A 9817-nucleotide genomic window follows, 5' to 3' on the forward strand; every position below is an offset into this window, starting at 1 on the left:
GACCCTTTCAAAGGCCCACATCCAGCAATACACTTCCAGAAGGTTCCACGGCCTCACAGAATAGCTCCACCAGCTGCAGAACAAGCATTTAAAGTATGACCTGTGGGGGACGTTACAATCCAAGCCACCGCACTCCCTAAATTGAGAGACACAAACACTCCCACACAGCCTGCCTGCCTGCATTAGAGATGGTGAAGGCCACAAGGCCTCCTCTCCTTGACTTTCAGGCTGGGTGGTGTGTTACAGTGAAAGCAATTCTTAGACTGAACTGGGCCCTCAGACCAACATTTAGAAGCTAGTGAGCACAGACCAAAAAGCAGTCTGACCAGTTCTGTCAACTCCGCAAAGGACTGCTCTTCCTACTATTGGCACTTTTACAAATGCTTTGCACAAAGGATTCAGTTAAAGCCGATATTCTGTCAGCACTAGTTTGCTAACCATTAGTCACAGTTGAGTGCAAAAATCTCCCATGGCAGGTTCTACTTTAAATTCTAAACAAGGGGCAGCCTCCGGAATTACCATTCAGGCTTCCTTGTAGTGATATTTCATTTGTATTTTAATAAATAGAGCTTGCCTGACGATCAGAAAGTAAAACAGCCCCACTGGCCAGCCTTACAGACCAGGCAATGGTAACTCACACCTTTAATCCCAGTAGCCACACTAGTTTGCCATAGAAACCGGGTGATGCAGGCCTTTAATCCCATCCCCAGAGAGGATTATAAAACAGGAGGAGACAGCTCTCAGACACAGTCTCATTCAGAGATACCTGGAGGCAGGATCGCCATTTTGGACCAAGGTTGAAATAAGAGCCAGTGACTGGCTGCTTTGCTTTTCTGGTCTTCAGGTTGAACCCCAATATCAGTCTCTGAGCTTTTGTTAATCACGCTTCACTTTCTAGATGAGAAACCCAGTTCTTAAAAGGGCAATGAATCCACATGTTTGGGGCATTTCTTTTTCACCAGTGCTTCATAATGTGAGAAGGCACGAGGGGAACCAATCCCTGCTCTATGGGTTCATAGGATCCATTTGGGATACTTTACTGTTGCCAGCCAAGGTCTCCATGGACATCGGGGCTCAGGACAACAGAGGAGAGGCTGGTGTGAATGAAGAATCTGGGTCTAAGACACATAGAAGTTAGTGCTCAGTTCATTGGAATAGATAAGGTGGTACCCACTGAAGACATAAGAAAAGAATTAAACCAGCAGAGCCCTTGGGATTTAGAGAAGGCTTTAGTGGCTTTGCTCTACTCCACGGTGGGCACAATCTTTACGAGACAGGGACGTTGACTAGTCTGAATGATGGAGGCTGGCGTGTGACTCATGTTTGTGAAGTGTTAAAGCAACTGTGAAGTTATGGGGAAAGGAGAAAACAAACAAAAAGCCACTTGTCGGCAGATCTGGCAAGATGTGTGGCGAGCTGGAGTTCCTAGGGAAGAAACTGAGGCAAGCCAAATGCTGTACTTGTGAACCTTTGGAAAGTATTAAACTTGTTCACTAAAGGGATGAACACAAGTAAGAAGAAAGATGTACAGATGATCCTCCTTGCAGCTCCAGTTACAGAGGAAGGGCGTCTCCTTGGTTACGCAGCATCCTGGCTATGCCTCTGATGGTGTCAAGGTTGCCGAGCAAGTGAGGGTCAAATGAGACAACCTGAATTGCACTAAATTGAAGAAGGGTTGGTTCCTTTCTCAAGGAGAAGAATAGCTAAGCTTAAGTGGATAGTTGGGACTGAGTGGGCCCTTCATCCATGGTAATTCCCAGAAGCCCCACGGACAAAGAGCAGCAAGGTATGCACATGGCAATAAAGCAGTACAGATGGAAAAGATAAAGCCCGTCCCTGGGCTGAGAAATGCCCCGCCCCCCACCCCTGGAGTATATTATGTATATTTCTCTCCTGCAGGTAAGTATTGCTGGAGGGAGGGGCTTCCACCTGACCTCAAGTTCTATCAGCCGCCAAGTGTGACCAAGGATGAAATAATAGCCTCGGTACTCCTGGAGCCTGTCAGACCCAAGGAGCCAGCTTGGGTCCATAAGGGTTATGGATAGACATGGTGGTGCAGTGGCAGAGTCATTGGATAAGGAAGTGGGATAGTGTCTGAAAAATCATCATCAATCATGAGCGATAGATAGATCTTGCTGTTTTTAAAAGTACTCCATTAACCCCTGAATCTCAAGGGACATTTAATAGGAACGGACGGCACCAGACCTTCAGAGACCCTGAACCTCTGAAGAGATCTCCTGAAGTAATGCTACCCTCTACGTGTCTCACAGATTTAAGGAAAGCACTGAGTATGCTGATACTCACCTACAGTCCCAGCACTTGGGGCACCGAGGCGGGAGGATTGTGAGTTCAAGGCTAGTCTGGGCTACATAGATTGACTATAACCAGAGTGTTTTTGGCGGGGGAACCCTCTTGCTTTAGAGATCCTGATGACTAGGCTTGACTACCCATCCCAGTACACCAACCAAAGTGAAAAGGAAGTATGAAAAACACAGAAGGGAGAATTTAATCAGTGCACAGGGGGAAAAGGTACAGATAGAGATCCAGTGGCCAGATTCATCCTTGTCTTCAGGATATTGAGCTTGAGGTTTGTTGGGGGGGGATAAATGAAGACACAGAGATTTTACTCTGGGGTTGCTCTCTTCCCTCCTGGTTAGAGTCAGGGAGGCCAGCTCACCCCCAGACCTTGGAAGACACTTTTAGATGAACTTTGTTGGGTCTGAAATGGGGAGTCAAGGAACCCCACTCCCAGAGGGAGCTTCTCAGTGAGCTCAGAGAGCACACAATAAAGTGCATTCTAGAAAGTAAACCCTAGGACAGTAGATGGACTGACTGCCCTGGCTGGGATGACTTCAGCAAGAGTGGTTAAATTATGTCTCTGAAGTAGTTCCCTTGATTACATTATATGATATACCACTTACATTGACTCACCTTCAGAATCATTATTTGGTATTCAATGTAGTGTTTCTGTAGTTTGAAAATTTCATCTCGATCTGGTGTGATGGCTCATCCGGCAAGAGTGCTTGTTGTATGAGCATGAAGAAGAACTTGAGTTTATCTTCTGCTACCCACACAAAGAAGAGAAAGTCAGAGATGGCCGTGCATGCTGTAACCACAGCACTAGGGGCAGAGAGAGGTGGATCCTGGGAACTCGTGTTCAATCTAGCTGAAACAGGAAACTTCTTGCTCAGGGATAAGCCCTGTCCTGAAGCAATGGGACCAAGAGCAATAGAGGAAGACACTGACATCTTCCTCTGGTCTCCATGTGTACACATGAACCTGTACACTCACATGCATACAACACACACACACACACTACATCCTTCTCTTGTGACTGTGAATAAGAGATCCATCCAGTCCTGCCTGATACCACATTAGAGTTCATACCTTGATTCTAGCTCTTCTGAATAACTATTAACAAAAGTAAGACATCTTCAAGATCATAAAATTGATGCAGAAACCAAATTGCACGGAACCAGGACACAACCTGGGCAGATGAAAAGTGATAGGGACAAACTGGTCAAGCTGCCATGCTGCTGTCAGAGGCTGTGTGTGGAGCAGGCATCGTCTCTCAGCGTCTGTTATACAGGGGTGTTCGGATACCAGAATCAGAAACTAACTTGACCTTGCTTTGAGCCAAAGGCAACTTGCAGAAATACAAAAACTCATGAGAGCAAAAAGAGTGCCACGAGATACACTATAAGGAAGACATGGGAGTGAGACTCTCCGGGGCATCTTGATAGTAGAAACCAGGTCTGAGCTTCTATTTTGAAAAATAAAAGTCCAAAATGCTGCAAAACCTGAAGGTACGTTGACATGGTGTCCTAAGTAAAAAAGTCAGTCATTATGGTGGCTTGAAAGAAAATGGCCCCCAAAGGGAGTGTCACTATTAGGAGGTGTGGCCTTATTGGAGTAGGTGTGGCCTTGTTGGAGTAGGTGTGGCCTTGTTGGAGTAGGTGTGGCCTTGTTGGAGTAGGTGTGGCCTTGTTGGAGGAAGTGTGCCACCTTGGACGCGGGCTTTGAAGTCTCCTATATGCTCAAGCCACGCCCAGTGAGACAGACCACTTCCTGTGGCCTGAGTACATATAGAACTCTCAGGTACCTCTCCAGCTCCATGTCTGCCTACATGCTGCTGTGTCCCACCATGATGATAATTGACTAATCCTCCAGACTGTAAACCAAACCCAATTAAATGAGTTTCCTCATTTATAAGAGTTACCACGGTCATGGTGTCTCTTCACAGCAATAGAAACCCGAGTTAAGACAGTCATAAAATTTTGTTTTGTGCGCAATTTATTACAAATAGTCTGTGAAATTCCTTGCAGGAAATGTGCGCGCGCACACACACACACACAGAGTATATATGATACATAAATAAACTTCACACTCAAAGTCTTTGATTTCAAGTGATTTTAAATATATATGAAAACATTCCAAAATCTTAAATAATCCAACATCTAAAACACTCCTGGTCCCAAGCATTTTGGTTAAAGAAGTAGTCAACTTTTAAACTCACCCCCAAATTTGCATTTATCTATTCTTAAGCCAATGTCCTTCCTCTACATAGGTCATAGAGCATCCGATTGGATCATCTTGATTCCCATGCTTGCCTTCAACTCCAGGAGATGAACATCTTAGTAGCAAGTATAACAAAAGGGATTTTAAAGGTTAGAAATAAACAAAGGCAGAATGGATATTAATGCCAAAATAAACCCCAACAAACTATCACCTCGTTGGTTGTACCAGTCTATGCTTGGTAGCTGAGCTCAGCATCGTTTCATAACTCTGTAAGTCGGGTCATCTCATCAACTTTATTCTTTTCCAAGGTTTCCCCATCAGCTAACATGGTTGTCTTTACTGTAAGACTGGGCTAAACATTTGAAGATGGCCACACTCACATCTCGAGAGGTTGGTAATTGCCTGCTGACTGGGCCGTGTGTGTCTTTTCCACATGGTCCTTTCATTCTTCTATAGACGGGACATCCATGGACATTACAGGACAATGTCGCACATGGGTTAAGCAAGGCAGGACCTACCAAACCTCTTGCACCTGTAGCAATCACATCCTAGAATATTCTATAGGCTAGAGTAGCTATAAAATTACTTTAAATTTTAGGGGTTGAAGAAATAGATTGAACCAATGGATATAATAAATGGCTAAGTCAAAAAATATTTATGCTAAGGCCAGGCCTAGGTATGTAGGCCTTTAGTATCAGTACTCTGGAAGGCAGAGGCAGCAGAGGGGGGGGATCTCTTTATGTTAAAGGCCAGCCTGACTTATATAGAGAGTTCCAGGCCAGCCAGGGCTACATAGTGAGATGTATCGTTAAAAAAATCGTACACATATGAAAAAAGAGATTCTTCCCTTTTATTATGACCACTGCTAAATAAAATTTGAGGGTGAGAGAGGACTATTTTGGACTATGTTCCTGAATGAGCCTATAATAGAGCAAATCAAACTGTAGTTACTTGCATTCAGCACCATGTAATCAAACTGAAACTAAAAACAATACAACAGCAACAGAAAAGTAAGACAACCCTTCACACAAGCCAGTTGTCCAACGTGACCAGAGATTAACAGTAGCCAGTCCAAAAGGGGTCCATTTGAACTGGCGTGGTGAGAAAGTTCCTTCTACATTAGCCTAAGTGTGTAAAGAGGCCGCTTGTTGGTTCCCATTCACTCAGTCCTGAAATAATCACACAGAACTATATTATTTAAATCACTGCTTGGCCCATTAGCTCTAGCTTTCTTATTTGCTAACTCTTACATCTTAATTTAGCCCATCTCCATTAATCTGTACATCACCACGAGGTTGTGGTCTACCAGCAAAGTTTCAGCATTTCTGTCTTAGGTAGCGGCTCCATGGCTTCTCAAAACTCCTCCCTCTTTCTCCCAGCATTCAGTTTAGTTTTCTCTGCCTAGCTCTGTTCCTCTATAGCTCTGCTATAAGCCCAAAGCAGTTTCTTTATTAACCAATGGTATTCACAGCATACAGAGGGGAATCCCACACCACCCAAGCAAGATGGGGAAATGACGCAAAGTAAACTTCTGATCACTTATCAGTGTACAATCCTGCTTATTTGTTCCTGCTCAAGCTACTGATGTCCACCCCTGACTTCGTGCCCTTTAGTGGTCTAGATCACCAGGTTGATGAATCACTTACACACTCCAGCTAGACCACCAAGACTCATTTTTCTGGAAATTTTGCTCTTTGATACCACTGAACAATGTACAGTGTTAGTAAAAAGCATTTTATTTTCCCAGTAGATGAAAATGGAAAAGATAAAAACCTTAATTCTAGGGTTATTGAGATAATTAAATGAAAAATATAATTTAAATTTATAATATATAAAAGGATACTTGGTAGAAGTTGCTTTTTATTGGTATCATTATGAACAAGGTCATGGACCTCTGTCCCTCAAAAGGAAAGTCTATCGACTAGAACACTATATAGGCCTTTTTTCTTAAGGGAGACTACAAGGTTCATGACAACTGGATTTTGTGAGCAAATGTTTGGGGTAAAAGTTCCTTATCCCCACTCCATTTTTAAGCCCCTAAATAAAAATAGAGTAAGAGATTGAACACTCGAAATTTTAATTTGATTTTCCTTCACTTTTTGTATCAGTTTATGTGTGTGTGCACTGGCCAGTGTCACCGTCAACCATGCAGAAACTCTAGGAGTTTCTGTGGATGAAAATTAGCATCGGAAAATTCACATAGGAGACTGATTAAAATTGTGTTGGAGGGCTGGAGAAGCCAAGGGGCAAGGCTGAGGCCACAGATTTGTAAGTGCTGCAAGCTGCAGCCATCCTTAGGCTGCACAATGAAAGGAAAGAGATGCTCTCCTGGATCCATGAGTCTCTGTTACTGTGGCTACCCACTGTTGGGGATACTACTTTAAGGTGTGTGGTTTTGTTTATGCTGCATTTGTTTAACTCTGTGAAGCAGTGTTTCTTTGCCTGTCTAAAACACCTGATGGTCTAATACAGAGCTAAATGGACAATAGAGAGACAGGAGCAAAGACAGGTGGGGCTGGCAGGCAGAGAGTTTCAAAAGAAGGAGAAATCAGGAAGAGAAGGAGGGAACAAGAGAGAACAAGGAGAGGAGACTGGCAGGGGTCAGCCACCCAGCTACCCAGCCAGCCATGGAGGAAGAGTGAAGGGAAGACACACAGAAGTAAGAAAAGGAAAAAGCCCAGAGGCAAAAGGTAACAGGAAATTTTAAATTAAGAAAAGTTGGCAAGAAACAAGTCAAGCAAAGGCCTGGCATCCATAACTAAGAGTAAGCTTCCACACAAGTGATTTATTTGGGAGCTGGGTGGCAGGGCCCCAAAAGACCAAAGTGCCAAAAAGAGTAAGAGCCAAAGAGTAAAACATTACACAGCAACCCACTGTCACACTGCTGGGGCAGAGACTCTCAGGAAGCTGAGAAACTAAATTCCTACGGGGGGGGAACTGTCATAGATTCAACATAAGTGCTGCTCCGGGCTAGGGAACACAGTGTCTCGGAGGCAATAGGAGCATCCTCGGAGTCGGTAGGAGCATCCTCCGAGGCGGTAGGAGCACCCTCGGAGGCGGTAGGAGCATTCTCGGATTTGGTAGGAGCATCCTCGGAGGCGGTAGGAGCACCCTCGGAGGCGGTAGGAGCACCCTCGGAGGCAGTAGGAGCATCCTCGGAGTCGGTAGGAGCATCCTCCGAGGCGGTAGGAGCATCCTCGGAGTCCGTAGGAGCATTCTCGGATTTGGTAGGAGCATCCTCGGAGGCGGTAGGAGCATTCTCGGAGGCGGTAGGAGCATCCTCGGAGGCGGTAGGAGCATCCTCGGAGGCGGTAGGAGCATCCTCGGAGGCGGTAGGAGCATTCTCGGAGGCGGTAGGAGCATCCTCGGAGGCGGTAGGAGCACCCTCGGAGGCGGTAGGAGCACCCTCGGAGGCGGTAGGAGCATCCTTGCATCCTGAGCAATGGAATTCTGCTATCGGGGCAGAAGCTCAGGCTCATCTACCTACGCTGCCACTACCGCTGCCACTGCCAAGGACATGGACCAGTGAAGACACAAAACAGGCTTCTGCCTTCTACCTCCCTCCCAGGCTTCCAGCAGTTTCTCCTGTTGGTAGAAGCTCTTTGGAAGGCAGCCAGCTGGCAAGAGTGGGCAAGGTAATTTGCAGCCTCCCAGACCCCCATAGAGAAGACGAGGAGAGGGAGGGTGGAGCTGAGAGCTGACACACAAATAGCCAGTACAATGTGTGACTTAAACACAGATGTTTCCCATAGCGCTGCTCTGTGGCTCCAGATGTTTTCTATTTGGTTCTTTTGAAGTAAACTGAACATCTGCTGAATGTTTCAAAACTTCTAATAGAGCACTATCGCATCACATTTAACCATCTACCGATCAAACTTCTCTTCCTTCTGGCCACCGGCTCGTGTCCACACTGGGTTTGGGGTGGGGAGACAGGTCAGGTAAGTTCTGGCAAAACAAACCAAATGCCACTTGCGCATCATACTCTGTGTTCCAGAATCCTAAGGAAGTCATTCTTCTCTCCTGACCCTTGTCCAGTTGACCGTGCTTTATGAAATGCCAGGAGCAATATATGTGCTGTGTGGAACAACTTTGGCTTTCTTTCATTAAATGACCCCAAAAGAGGCTCCTCATTTTTTCCACAAAATTATCCATCATTTCTACTCTAAACTTGCTCACGAACCTATGGGAGTGTGGTGGTTGGAGAGAAAATGGTCCTAATAGGGTTATGTATTTGAATGCTTGGTCCCTAGTTGGTGGAGATGTTTTGGGCAAGATGAGGAAGCGGTGTATTATTTTAAGATATGTTGTTTGTGTTTACACTGCATTTGCTTAACTCTGTGAAGCTGGGATATTTTGCCAGTCTAAAACACCTGACGGCCCTAATAAAGAGCTGACCAGCCAGTAGTGAGGTAGGAGCAAGGACTGGCGAGGCAGGCAGGTAGAGAGGATAACTAGGAAAAATGAGGAAAAAAGAGAAGCAATAGGAGAACAAGCAGAGGAGGACATTAGGGGTCAGTCACCCCGTCACCCAGCCACCCAGCTACCCTGCCAGCCATGGAGTAAGAGTGGAAGTAAGGTATACAGAAGTAAGAAAAGGAAAAAGTCTAGAGACAAAAGGTAATCAGGATAATTTAAGAAAAGCTGGCAAGAAACAAGTCAAGCTAAGACTGACATTCATAACTAAGAACAAGCCATTGTGTGTGATATATTTGGGAGCTGGGTAGTGGACCCCTCAAAAAACCAAAAGAGTAAAACATCACACAGCAAGGAGGTGTGGCCTTGTTGAAGAAGGTGTGCCACTGGAGGTGGGCTCTGAGGTTTCAAAAACCCACTATAGGCTTAGTCTCTTTCTCTCAGTGTCCAACTTTTGGATAAGATGTATGTTGACAGAGATTTCTGTCCCACCCAGTCCCACAGCTGTTCAGTCCCAAAGAAACACACAGAGGTCTATATTAATTATCAACTGGTTGGCCTAGTAGCTCAGGCTTCTTATAACTCTTATAACTTACATTAACCTATAATTCTTATCTGTGTTAGCCGTGTGGCTTGGTACCTTTTATCAGCAAGGCATTCTCCTTTTGCTTCCTCTGAGTCTGGATAATGACTGCAAACTCAGCCTTTCCTCTTCCCAGAATTCTCCTGTTCTGGTCACCACACCTATACTCCCTGCCTGGCTACTGGCTAATCAGCGTTTTATTAAAGCAATACAAGTGACAAATCCTTCCAGGGTAGAAGATCATTGTCCCACAGCAGCTCTAAGCTCTCAGCTACTGTTCCAGTGCCATACCTACCTGCCTGC

Source organism: Myodes glareolus, chromosome 23 (genome assembly GCF_982192425.1).
Source record: "Myodes glareolus chromosome 23, mMyoGla1.1, whole genome shotgun sequence".
Classification (NCBI taxonomy): domain Eukaryota; kingdom Metazoa; phylum Chordata; class Mammalia; order Rodentia; family Cricetidae; genus Myodes; species Myodes glareolus.